This window comes from Nomascus leucogenys, unplaced genomic scaffold (assembly GCF_006542625.1).
Source record: "Nomascus leucogenys isolate Asia unplaced genomic scaffold, Asia_NLE_v1 Super-Scaffold_391, whole genome shotgun sequence".
NCBI classification, from domain to species: domain Eukaryota; kingdom Metazoa; phylum Chordata; class Mammalia; order Primates; family Hylobatidae; genus Nomascus; species Nomascus leucogenys.
The window spans coordinates 637512-652116 of NW_022097988.1; positions in this window are offsets into that span (position 1 = coordinate 637512).

The window sequence follows — 14605 nt, forward strand, 5'->3', positions numbered from 1 at the left end:
CAGGCAGGGTGCAGTGGCTCGTGCCTGTAATACGAGAACTTTGAGAGGCTGAGGTCTGGGGGAATCACTTGAGGCCAGGAGCTGGAGACCAGCCTGGGAAACATAACAAGACCCCATCTCTACAAAAAAATTTTTTTAAAAAAACTTAGCTGGGCATGGTGTTGCATGCTTTTAGTCCTAGCTACTCCAGAAGCCAAGGTGGGAGGATCACTTGAGCCCAGGAGTTTGAGGCTACAGTGACCTATGATTACTCCACTGCACTCCAGCCTGGGTTACAGAGCAAGACTCTATCTCCTAAAAAAAAAAAATCCAAGTGATTCTAATATGTCACAAGGGTTGAGAACCATTTAACCCTTCTCCTAGTCTGTTCTTTCTGTCCTCAAAAAATGTGTGCACATTTCTCTTCCTATTAAGACTGTGAGCTCCTTGAGAGTAAGAGGATGAGTCACTTACACATCTTTATTTCCCCTAGAGCAACTAGTACAGTGCCTCACACAGGGCAGGTGCTCAGTAAATACGTGCTGAATTGTACTTGTAGCTTTTAGAAAACTAGAATCTACAATGATTCTATTCAGTAGTATGAATTTGTAATGTTAGAGATTTCAAAGAAGTCAGTGTGGAGAATAATCTTTAACACTGTAATAATGAAGAATAAGGGAACAATAAAGGCAACTCAATTGTTTTCAGGCAACAGGTCAAATTAAGGATCTATGATGATAGTTCACTAGATTCAAATGTAAGATTAGGAACTGGTGGGGACTAAGAATAATGGACTAACTTGGTTGTATTTAGAATTCTTAATATTTTCTACTAAATCTTAATATGATGGATAAAGCAATTAACTAAATGAAATAACTAAGATAAAAGAGAAGCTTTAGAAGCTGTGAGATGCTTCTAAAACTTACTTTTAAAAAGAAGGGTAATATAATATTTTCATGGAAGCTTCGGAAATGGAGAAAGGCAAAATTAAAAGTTCTTAAATCAGGCTGGGCGCAGTGGCTCACGCTGGTAATCCTAGCACTTTGGGAGGCTGAGGCAAGTGGATCACCTGAGGTCAGGAGTTCGAGACCAGCCTGACCAACATGGAGAAACCCTGTCTCCACTAAAAATACAAAATTAGCCGGGTGTGGTGGCGCATGCCTGTAATCCCAGCTACTTGGGAGGCTGAGGCAGGAGAATTGCTTGAACCTAGGAGGTGGAGGGTGCAGTGAGCTGAGATCGCGCCACTGCACTTCAGCCTGGGCAACAAGAATGAAACTCTGTCTCAAAAAAAAAAAAAAAAAAAAGTTCCTAAATCATCTTGTTATCTGGGTGTAACTTTTTTCATTTTTGCTTATTTTTTTTCCATTCTTTGTTGATATGGAAAAATATTTTCACACAGTTATGATCAAGTTGTGCCTTCAACTTTATATCCTATATGGGTGCTTTTTCCGTTTAATTGTTTTGTGAGATATTGCTATAGACTACATTATTGTTCCCAATATTTCATACCTCTCTATATCTATATACCCTTTGTAGTTACTAACATTAGAGATAGAGATATTTTCCACCCCTATAATGTGGCCTTGGTCATGTGACTTGGAATGTTAGTAGTTGTGATGTGCACAGAGGCTGTACATGGACTTTCAGCATTGGGTTTACTCTCTCGGGTTTCTGCTATTTCCATACAAAGAATGTACCCTGGGTGGCCCACCAGCCACTGAGCTATGTGAATCCAACTTGAACTCAACTCATGGCCTGGAGCCAAGTTCCACCAGTCCTAACTAGCTCAGCCAAAATCCAGCTGATCTGAAAGTGCATGAATGAGAAATAAAAGCTTATTATTTAGTGACTGAGATTTCCAGGTTGTTGGTTTTGTAGCTGTAGCCGACTAATGCAGGCATTTCCTCATGTTGTAGCACAGTCTTCAATGTAATCGTTTTTAATGGGTGCACCGCATCCTAGCCAGATCATATGAAATTTCAATGATCATTCCCCTGTTATTTGTGTCACTAGCAATCTTACACCAATTAAGTTAAGCCAGGCACATACTCAGGCATACAACCTTTTCTTTTTCTTGTATATTTATAAATCCCTGGAGATGGGCTTACTGGATGAAAAGGTGACCTGGATGAAAGAATCACCTTATTCAGATTAGTTCTGATGGGAAGTGAATAGAAAACCCCAGTCACTGCATCTGATAATGTATAAATTTTGTTGCATTAACTAAGAGAACAAAATGCTGACATCAGGTTCTGATGACAAAAAAGAGGCAATGATATCTTGGAAACAGGTGACTCTAAAAGGGCTGCAAGGGAGCACAGAGAGTGAAACTAAGGCTCACCACCCTAACCTGGGGCTGCAGAGAAGAACTTAACTTGGAGACCTATGGGTAGAAACATGAATTATATAACCTCGACACTGTATTAAAAAAAAAATCTGTGGTCACTTAAAACTGACATAAGGTACAAAGAGAAAAGAAAAGATGCCTCTGACCATGAACAGGACCTTTTAATTTTTTTAATTAAAAAAATTTTTTTGAGACAGGGTCGCATTTTTGTTGCTCACATTGGGGTGTAGTAGCGCAATCACAGCTCACTGCAGCCTCGACTTCCCAGGATCAGGCGATCCTCCCACCTCAGCTTCTGAGCAGCTGGGACTACAGGTGTGCGTCACCAAGCCCGGCTAATTTTGGTACTTTTTGTAGAGACAGGATTTTGCCATCTTGCCCATGCTGGTCTCAAACTCCTGAGCTCAAGCTATCCACCTGCCTCAGCCTCCCAAAGTGCTGGGATTACAGGCGTGAGCCACTGCACCCAGCCTAAACAGGACTTTTTAAAAAGAGAAACTCTGGCATGGGAAACCCATTTGAGAAAGAGGAGAAAGTGTAGAGGTCAACCAGATCTTCTGTGAAGCTGAATTGCCTCCGTTTCCCCAAGGTTTTGGGCAGGATGAACATAAAATTATTTTCAAGAAGCTTCAATCTGAAATAAATACAAAGTTTATAATAACTGCATGCTACTACTTATTGAAATCTTACTACAACCAGCTACGATTTGCTAAGTGCTTTGCATACATTCTCACGACAACTCTATGAAGTATCTACACATTATCTCCACTTTGTAAATGATACAACTGAAGCACAGAGAATTTCACTTTCTCAAAGTCACATATCAAGTAAGTGGCCAAGCTTGTTAAATGTAACATTTAAATAGAATCCTTTTTCTCATAATCCCAACTCTGAGAAGTTATAAATACTCTGAAAATACTCTCCAGTGTATGCTGGAATATTCAGAGTGAACAAGAATACTTATGTTTGCCATCAGGGTCTTCTGTCAAGCTCTTGTCTCTGGAAAGCATTAGCCTTTATTGTAAGCAGACAGCTGACTAGCCTATTCTGTTTCCTACAGTTAACATCTGCAGTCATCACAGAGCCTCTTGACCATTCTGGAAAAGTCTGAATTTCTTGATCTGCAAAGCTCAGGATCAGACTCTGGTCATATTCCTGACCCATCCAAGGTCAGGCCCTCCTGACATGAACTGCCAGATCCCCTAAGGCTGCTTCATCTTACCTTCTCCCATTGCAACCTTGCAGGCATTTCCTAGTGATGGAGAATTATGATGTCCCCACCTTCCTTCCCTTAAAATCCCTGACAAATACAGGTACAACGTCAGAGCAGATATTGCTGATTATCAAAGGAAATGGGCATTTGGAAAGTTCCAGGGACGGTGTTTTCTCTCTGAATCTACCTCATTCACAAGGGGAAGGAGGGGCCTTAGCTGCCCCATTCAATATCTTCAGTTAACAGAAGGCAAACATGATTTTGAAAGAAATGGGATCAGTTTTCACTTTTGTTTCTTCTTTCATTCTCGATCTAAAATGGGTGTGAATATGAGAAATTAAGACGTAGCCACTATGTATTTCCTCTTGTTATTGTTTACTACTTCAGAGTTCTCTTGGTCCAATTGCAGATAAAGTCCCTTATCCCTGCTTTAATCAGGGAACGCTGTCTTTGCCCAGTTGTACAGCTTGAAAGAGGCATGTGGTAGAGGGGGAGACAATGAAGGAAGCAGGTGATTCCTTCCTAGCCAGCCAAATATGACAAACCCCACCAGTCAACAGCTGATACATCAAAATACCTTTACAGTCCCATTGATGTCTCCTCTGATATATGCAGTTACAACAAACATATATTAAGTGCTTAGTATGTACTAGACATGGTGCAAATTGTTTTAAAAATATATCTTTTAACCCCCAACCAGTCTTTGAATTATGTATAGCAGTAAGGTAGGATAAGGCAGTGTTAAGAGCTTGAGTCCAGGGGTCAGATCAACTCTGGCCTTGAATTCCAACTCTATTCCTTAATTGACTGGATGACCTTGAGCAAGTTACTTTACCTCTTCAAGATTCACTTTTCTCATCTATAAAATAGAGGTAAAATTCATACCTGTGTCTTCAGGTAAAGATGAAGATTGAAAGTTAATACTACATTTAGGCTGACCACTGTGGCTCACAGCTGTAATCCCAGCATTTTGAGAAGCCGAGGCAGTTGGATCACTTCAGCCCAAGAGTTTGAGACCAGCCTGGGTAACATGGTGAAACCCCATCTCCATAAAACAAACCCCCAAAATTAGTCAGGCATGGTGGTGCATGCCAGTAGTCCCAGCTACTTTGGAGGCTGAGGTAGGAGGATCACTTGAACCCAGGAGGTCGAAGCTACAGAAAGCTGTGATGGGGCCACTACACTGCAGCTTGGGGAACAGGGCATGATACTGTCTAAAAAAATAAAAATAATAAATAAATATGATATTGGCCGGGCACAGTGGCTCACGCCTGAAATTCCAGCACTTTGGGAGGCCGAGGTGGGCAGATCACTTGAGGTTGGGGGTTCAAGACCAGCCTGGCCAAGATGGTGAAACTCTGTATCTACTAAAAATACAAAACAATTAGCTGGGTGTGGTGGCACACACCTGTAATCCCAGCTACTTGGGAGGCTGAGGCAGAAGAATCACTTGAGCCCGAGAGGCAGAGGTTGCCGTGAGCCAAGATCGCGCCACTGCACTCCAGCCTGGACAATAGAGTGAGAGTCCGTCGCAAAAAATAAACAAACAAACAAATAAATAAATGAGACATTTAAATAAAGCATAGTATGTGGAAAGCTCTCAATAAATTTTAGATCTTACTAGTCCCAATTTACAGCTGAGGAGGTTATGACTTAAAAGATAAATACTTAGGGCCAGTTTCGATGGCTCATGCCTGCGATCCCAGCACCTTAGGAGGCCAAAGCTGGAGGATTGCTTGAAGCCAGGAGTTTGAGATCAGCCTGGGCAATATAGAGAGACCCTGTCTCTATAAATTTTTTTTCTAAATTAGCAGAGCGTGGTGGCACACACCTGTAGTCCAGCTACTTGGGAGACTGAGGTGGAAAGATTGCCTAGGCGCAGGAGTTCAAGGTTGCAGTGAGCCATGATCATACCACTACACTCCAGCCTGGACAACACCACAAGACTCTAGCTCTAAAAATAAATAAATAAGTAAATAAACAAATAAACAATAAATACCTTACCCAAGATCACAGAACTAGTAAGTTCTGAATCTGAGATCTGAACCCATGTCTGTCTGACTCCAAAGTCCACGTTAGCTTCTATGTTCTTCTGTTTGTCCATCAAAGTTAAAGGCGTAAGTCTCCTTCCGTGTTGACAGTAATTCATTTGATTTTATGCTGAGGCTTGGATCAAATACACTTAGAATACTGATGGTATTCTTAGCCTCTACAATTTTTCTACAAAATCAATATGATTTCCTAAATGACTTACATAATAAGAAATGTTCAGAGGATAGCATTTTGTATACCAAGAAACATAAAAGATATACCTGTCATTACAAGTTCTATATAATTACATTATAGAAAGATTAGAAAATAGAGAACCACAAAAGAAAATTCAATCCCTTTATTACCGCCGAATCATGCAGTTGCTTTCACTTTTGCTTGTTCATTTCCTGGTCTAGTCCACCGGCAGATATATTTTAGCAGAGTTGTAATCATGGCATACATTCCATTGTATATCCTGTTTGGGCTGATTGTTCTGGTGGCCCCTTTCTTCTCTGCAGTCTCCCATATAGTATGTGAGGCATTTCCCACATTGCAGCCTAGGGAGAGGTGGCTCTTGGTGCCTTTGAACAAGGAACCAAGATTATCAGTGCAGTAATGCCCCTTACGTTCGGACTGGTTTCATGAGCAGCCAGAACTCATGCCTGTAGAGAATAAGAGGATGATGGGCAGGTAAAGGAGGAAAAAGCTCTTCACCTAATTCCATAAAATATGGGGTAGGGTGGGGTGGGTGGGGGCAGACATTTTAGGGAACTGCAACAGAGCAACACAATTAGGACAGAAGCAGCCTTCTTTCGTCGCTTCCCCACGGGTCACTGTGGGAAGATGGCATGTGTGTGTGCCCTGCTTGTGCAGTTGCCAGGCACAGAACCCAGGAGGTCTGGAAAGCAAACCTGTGTTTGGCCAAAGGTACTGAAGCATGGCAGAATCTGTTGCTCCCAAATATGCCATTTTGGCATAAGGATTATTTGGAGCTAAAGGCACTTGAAAATAGCAGATGCATATGAGGATGCAAAGGCATAAAAATAATAGACTCTGAGGACTCGGGGGAAGAGTGGGAGCAGGGTGAGGGATAAAAGGCTACATGCTGGGTGCAGTGTACACTGCTCGGGTGATGGGTGCACCAAAATCTCAGAAATTACCAATGAAGAATTTATCCATGTAACCAAACACCACCTGTTCACCCCAAACTGTTGAAATAATAATAATAATAATAATAATAAAATAGCAGATGCAAAAAGGGAATCTTAATCTTTTTTTCTTCCTGAAAACAGGAGATAAAAGTCTCACGTGAAAGATGCCCTCCCTCAAACACCACCTGTTCACCCCAAACTGTTGAAATGATAATAATAATAAAAATAAAATAGCAGATGCAAAAAGGGAATCTTAATCTTTTTTTCTTCCTGAAAACAGGAGATAAAAGTCTCACGTGAAAGATGCCCTCCCTGTACCAGGAGAAGAAAAAACATTCTTTGACAGGGGTCATACCCAGCATAATTCTGTACAAACAGACCTTGCTAAAATAACCCTTATCTTACTTTGCCTTCACACATACTTTAATGTAATTACTTTTCTACAGTTGCACTCTTTGCTCATCCTACTATATAAGCATTTAGGTTTCGGCACTTCTTTAGGTCTTGAATTTTCTATAGGGGCTCCTATATGTAAAAATCTGTATGTTTTTCTCTTATTAATCTGTCATAGGTCAATTTAATTCTCAGGCCTAGCCAAAATCCCTAAGAGAACAGAGGTAAAATTTTGCCTCCCCTATGGTTTCTGGTAATGAAAATGGGACCCTAGAAGGTTGGGATGTGCCACTGACTTCAGAGCTTAAGGGTAGGATCCCGGAAGAGCTGACAGAACCTGCAGAAGGTAAGAATTCTTACCAATGTCAGCCCCCCGACGTATCTATCTGCAGTGCCCTATAGAGAGGAGAATGTAAATTTTCCTTGTCTCTTCCTTTCCAAATTCAGATTGGCAGGAGAAAAACATTTGTAAGAATGAGTTCTTTGAATTGTAACTTTTATAAATTTGGTCTGGGTATGATCCACAGCCTCCCAGGAATAATAAAAAGTCCTTGTCTCTGTCGTTTGTGTTGTTTGTCTTAAGGAAGAAAATCATGAGATTCGTTTCTTCTTTCTTTTTATGTCCCGAGAGCTTGGCTTTAAAAGTCTCTCTGGTCTTCGCCGCCAGGGGGCGCAAGTGTTGCTGATTTGCGTCAGGCCACCAGCCTGGAACCCAAGATCTAAGATAAGCAGCATTTTCGTCCGACTGTGCCAGCTCTCACAGAAGTTTGTCTTAATAAAAGGTCCCAGTCCATAAGAGGCGTTTGTCATCTGAACCTTCATTTTCTTTTCTTTCTTTCTTTTTTCTTTTTCTTTCTTTTTTTTTTTTTTTTTTGAGTACAGGGTTTCACTCTTGTCGCCCATGTTGCAGTGCAGTGGCATGATCTTGGTCACTGTAACCTCCGCCTCCCGGGCTCAAGTGATTCTCCCGCCTCAGTCTCGCGAGTATCTGAAATTTCAGACATGCACCACCAGGCCCGGCTAATTTTTGTATTTTTTGTAGAGACGGAGTTTCACCATATTAGCCAGGCTGGTCTCGAACTCCTGACCTCAAGTGATCTGCCCGCCGCAGCCTCCCAAAATACTGGGATTACAGGTGTGAGCCACCGCGCCCAGCAAAAGGGCTGCATGGTTTGCATCCTCCTTGGGGATGCCTCTTACGTTCATGGTTAAGTGATAAAAGGCTTATAGGTTTTAAGCCATAAAAACTTACTGGTTTTGAGTCATAATTAAGATAGGTATACCTTTGAAGATTTGAAATTTTATATCTAAAAGGATTTTTTTTTAAAAGAAAGCTGTCAAGCTGTCATCCTAAACAAATGTCTATGGAAAGATGAGATCGAAAGAAAATATTAATAGGCAAAGATGAGAATCAACTTTTATCAAAATTATTAAATTTTGTGTTTATGTATACCTAGTCATGGCTAAGATTTTAAATGAAAATTAGAAGATCTGTTTGTGTCTGTCTCTATGTTTATGCCTATATGTGTGTGTTGTGTATATGTGATATATCTCTACCTCCTGATGATATTGCACTGCTACTTGATAGTCTAATTCAGAATGTCTGGGGAAGGACCTTAGCATCTGAATTTTTAAAAAGCATGCCAAAAGATTTGGACAAGCAGCCAAGATTGGGAACTAACTATCTGATTAATGAATGACATCTCTAAGTCAATTCCCTCTAGTGCACAGCACCTTTTCTTATAGCTAAAAATTATTGCTAAATCCACATTGTAATAATTTTTTCAATGTATAAGGATAGACACCCAAAAGAAATGGAACAAGAAACCAACAAGAGCTCAAGGGAAGTGTCACTCCTATGGGCCGTTGAGGGAGACAGCAGGTCAAAAAGTAGCAGGAACTTGATCAGAACAATAGCAACAGTATTAGCAGCTAAATTAATAACAGGGAATCCAGCAGGAATTCCATCTCGGCTCCAATTGCAACAACTATTAAGATTATGGAGGCTACTATAAAAATTAAATGAGAAAGTCAGTGAGATGCACTGTTTAATTTCCTTTCTGGCTCTTTCACTGTTTCTTTTTGTTTTGTTTTTTTCCTTTTTCGTTGCCAACAAAAAATATTTCTTGGGTAACTCAGGCCTACTGGACAAAGTAACAATTCTCTCCTCCCTTTCCATCTTCTTCCTCTCCAGTTCTCCTTCTGAGAAAGTAATCCTTAATAACAGTTTGGTGAGTATCCAAAAAACTTTTTTGTAGTATTGTTCTCCAAAGTGTTTGAAGCATTTCTTCTGATAAAGTTTCTTTAGTCTTTAGCCAGAACTAGTCTTTGGCCCACTTAGTCTATTGATAAGCAGGAAACAGCACTTTTTTCCCCCTTGTGGCTAGAATGGCAGGCCTAAAATGAGTAGGAGCATTCTGAGAAACGGAAAGTTTAAAAAGGCAGCAACCTTCTAGTTTCATTTTCACAAATACCAAAGCAGCGTTTTTTATGGGCTTGTTTTTTTGCAGGGCGGTTGGATTTGAAAGCCTTTTCTAGCCTTTGAGGATTACCACTGTCCTCAGCCAAACTGCTGGGACTCCTGAGTAGATCAGAGCTTCTGGAACTTTCTCATCCTTTCAGCATCTCAACCCTGTGGAATCTTTTAATCCCCAAGGTAAGTACAGATCGTCCAGAGAGATCTAAGCCATGCCTATTCAATGGAATGGAGAGTCTCTCAAAGAGACCTCATAACTCTAAGATGAAAATCCCCTCTGTGGCTATAGACTCTTCCAGATATACCCACTTCAGGCAAGAGAGGATGAAGTAGACACTTTAGGTCTACACTTTTAATAAATAAATGAAATAGACAATGAGAGGAGCTGGTCCTTAGACTGGACTCACCTTGTAGCTGAGGCCAGGGATGTAGGACTCCAGCCCAGAGGAACCTGGCTGGGCTGAGAGAGAGAGATGTAGAGGGTTCTCATAGTTCTGGGGAACAAACCTTCAGATGAGACAAGGGAGGAGCCTGGGAGGAAGGGATGCCTGTGAAGATTCTCTTTTTTTTTTGAGACAGGGTCTCACTCTTTCGCCCAGGCTGACACGCAGTGGTACGATCACAACTCACTGCAGCTTCGACCTTCCAGGACTCAAAGGATCCTCCTGCTTCAGCCTTTGAAAGTGCGGGGACTACAGGTACTGAGCGTGAGGGTGCCTGGCTAATTTTTTTCTTTTCTGTAGAGATGAAGTCTTGCTAGATTGACCAGGCTGGTTTCAAACTCCTGACCTCAAGCAATCATCCCGCCTTGGCCTCCCAATGTGCTGGGATTACAGGCATTAGCCACCGTACCCAGCCGCGCCTGTGAAGATTCTTTAGCAGTTAGCTGATTGCTTCATCACTGTGAAAAGGGGTTTCTTTTTTTTCTTTTTTTTTTTGAGGCAGTATCTCACTCTGTCACCCAGGCTGGAGTGCGGTGATGCAATCGTGGCTCACAGCAGTCTCGACCTCCCCAGGCTCAAGTGATCCTCCCATCTCAGACTCTCGAGGAGCTGGGACTATAGACCATGCACCAACACACCCAGCTAATTTTTTTGTATTTTGTAGAAACTGGGTTTCCTTGCTCAGACTGGTCTCAAACTCCTGGGCTCAAGCAATCTGTCCACCTTAGCCTCTCGAAGTGCTGGGATTACAGGCATGAGCCACTGAGCCCAACTGTGTTTTTTTGTTTTTCACAATATATAAACTGTTTTGTTTTCAGAGAAACTTAAGCTATATTGACTGGGAAACTGTGATCTAGTTGGATTTAGATATAATTTTTGCAAGTGTCACTGCATTAGGTTATTTTGTTTACCAACATTAATTAAAACAGATACTTGTGAAGGCCCTAGATGTTCTGTCTAGCTGTGTTTTTACATAAGACTTTTGCTTGCCTGTGTTTAACAGAAATAGACCCATGTTTTTCTTGTTATCAAATGTGTTTTATAAAATAAATGCTATCACAAATGCCAGGGAGATTATTCCAGAATGGTTATTCTTACCAGGGTAATGAAAACTCTCTTGTCTTCCAAGAGGCCTAATAATTTGGGAGACCAGTTTGCACAATGATTAAGAGTCTAGATTTTGGGCCGGATGTGGTCACTCATGCCTGTAATCCCAGCATTTTGGGAGGCCGAGGCGGGCGTTTGTCATAAATAGGTCTTATTATTTTGAGGTACCTAGTTTATTGAGAGTTTTTAGCATGGAGGGGTGTTGAATTTTGTCGAAGGCCTTTTCTGCATCTATTGAGATAATCATGTGGTTTTTGTCATCGGTTCTGTTTATGTGATGGATTACGTTTATTGATTTGCGTATGTTCAACCAGCCTTGCATCCCAGGGATGAAGCTGACTTGATCGTGGTGGATAAGCTTTTTGATGTGCTGCTGGATTCGGTTTGCAAGTATTTTATTGAGGATTTTTGCATTGATGTTCATCAGGGATATTGGCTTTAAATTTTCTTTTTTTTGTTGTATCTCTACCAGGTTTTGGTATCAGGATGATGCTGGCCTCATAAAATGAGTTAGGGAGGATTCCCTCTTTTTCTATTGTTTAGAATAATTTCAGAAGGAACGGTACCAGTTCCTCTTCGTACCTCTGGTAGAATTCGGCTGTGAGTTTGTCTGGTCCTGGAGTTTTTTTGGTTGGTAGGGTATTAATTACTGCCTCAATTTCAGAACCTGTTATTGGTCTATTCGGGGATTCGACTTCTTCCTGGTTTAGACTTGGGAGGGCGTATGTATCTAGGAATTTATCCATTTCTTCTAGATTTTCTAGTTTATTTGCATAGAGGTGTTTATAGTATTCTCTGATGGTAGTTTGTATTTCTGTGGGATTGGTGGTGATATCCCGTTTATGATTTTTTTTATTGCATCTATTTGATTCTTCTCTCTTTTCTTCTTTATTAGTCTGGGTAGTGGTCCATCTATCTTGTTGATCTTTTCAAAAAACCAGCACCTGGATTCATTGATTTTTTGAAGGGTTTTTTGTGTCTCTATGTCCTTCATTTCTGCTCTGATCTTAGTTATTTCTTGTCTTCTGCTAGCTGTTGAATTTGTTTGCTGTCGCTTCTCTAGTTCTTTTAATTGTGATGTTAGGGTGTTGATTTTAGATCTTTCCTGCTTTCTCTTGTGGGCATTTAGTGATATAAATTTCCCTCTACACACTGCTTTAAATGTGTCCCAGAGATTCTGGTATGTTGTGTCTTTGTTCTCATTGGTTTCAAAGAACATCTTTATTTCTGCCTTCATTTCGTTATGTACCCAGTAGTCATTCAGGAGCAGGTTGTTCAGTTTCCACGTAGTTATGTGGTTTTGAGTGAGTTTCTTAATCCTGAGTTCTAATTTGATTGCACTGTGGTCTGAGAGGATTTTTGTTATGATTTCTGTTATTTTGCATTTGCTGAGGAGTGTTTTACTTCTAATTATGTGGCCAATTTTAGAATAAGTGCCATGAGGTGCTGAGAAGAATGTATATTCTGTTGCTTTGCAGTGGAGAGTTCTGTAGACATCTATTAGATCCGCTTGGTTCAGAGCTGAGTTGAAGTCCTGAATATCCTTGTTAATTTTCTGTCTCGTTGATCTGTCTAATATTGACTGTAGAGTGTTAAAGTCTCCCACTATTACTGTGTGGGAGTCCAAGTCTCTTTGTGGGTCTCTAAGAATTTGCTTTATGAATCTGGGTGCTCCTGTATTGGGTACATATATATTTAGGGTAGTTAGCTCTTTTTGTTGCATTGATCCCTTTACCATTATGTAATGCCCTTCTTTCTCTTTTTTTATTTTTGTTGGTTTAAAGTCTGTTTTATCAGAGACTAAGATTGAAACCCCTGCTTTTTTTTGCTTTCCGTTTGCTTGGTGAATATTCCTCCGTCCCTTTATTTTGAGCCTATGTGTGTCTTTGCACATGAGATGGGTCTCCTGCATACAGCACACTGATGGGTCTTGACTCTTTTATCCAATTTGCCAGTCTGTGTCTTTTAATTGGGGCATTTACCCCATTTACATTTAAGGTTAATATTGTTATGTGTGAATTTGATCCTGTTACTATGATGGTAGCTGGTTATTTTGCCCATAGTTGATGCAGTTTCTTCATAGCATCGACGGTCTTGACAATTTGGTATGTTTTTGCAGTGGCTGGTACTGGTTTTCCTTTCCATGTTTGGTGCTTCCTTCAGGAGCTCTTGTAAGGCAGGCGTGGTGGTGACAAAATCTCTCAGCATGTTCTTGTCTGTAAAGGATTTTATTTCTCCTTCACTTATGAAACTAGTTTGGCTGGATATGAAATTCTGGGTTGAAGATTCTTTTCTTTAAGAATGTTGAATATTGGCCCCCACTCTCTTCTGGCTTGTAGGGTTTCTGCAGAGAGACCTGCTGTTAGTTTAATGGGCTTCCGTTTGTGGGTAACCCGACCTCTCTGGCTGCCCTTCACATTTTTTTCCCTCATTTCAACCTTGGTGAATCTGACGATTATGTGTCTTAGGGTTGCTCTTCTCGAGGAATATCTTTGTGGTGTTCTCTGTATTTCCTGAATTTGAATGTTGGCCTGTCTTGTTAGGTTGGGGAAGTTCTCTTGGTTAATATCCTGAAGAGTGTTTTCCAACTTGGTTCCATTCTCCTCATCACTTTCAGGTACACCAATCAAATGTAGATATGGTCTTTTCACATAGTCCCATATTTCTTGGAGGCTTTGTTCATTCCTTTTTATTCTTTTTTCTCTAATCTTGTCTTCTTGCTTTATTTCATTAAGTTGATCTTCAATCTCTGATATCCTTTCTTCTGCTTTATCAATTTGGCTATTGATACTTGTGTATGCTTCACAAAGTTCTCATGCTGTGTTTTTCAGCTCCATCAGGTCATTTATGCTCTTCTCTAAACTGGCTATTCTAGTTAGCAATTTGTCTAACCTTTTTTCAAGGTTCTTAGCTTCCTTGTGTTGGGTTAGAACATGCTCCTTTAGCTCGGAGGAGTTTGTTATTACCCATCTTCTGAAGCCTACATCTGTCAATTTGTCAAACTCATTCTCCGTCCAGTTTTGTTCCCTTGCTGGCAAGGAGTTGTGATCCTTTGGAGGAGAAGAGTTGTTCTTGTTTTTGCACTTTTCAGCCTTTTTGTGCTGGTTTCTCCCCATCTTCATGGGTTTATCTATCTTTTGTCTTTGATGTTGGTGACCTTCAGATGGGGTCTCTGAGTAGATGTGCTATTCCTTTCTGTTTGTTAGTTTTCCTTGTAACAGTCAGGACTCTCTGCTGCAGGTCTGCTGGAGTTTGCTGGAGGTCCACTCCAGACCCCATTTGCCTGGGTATCACCAGTGGGGGCTGCAGAACAGCAAAGATTGCTGCCTGTTCTTTCCTTTGGAAGTTTCGTGCCAGAGGGGCAGCCACCAGATGCCAGCCAGAGCTCTCTTGTATGAGGTGTTTTTTGGCCCCTACTAGGAGGTGTCTCCCAGTCAGGATACACGTGGGCCAGGGACCCAC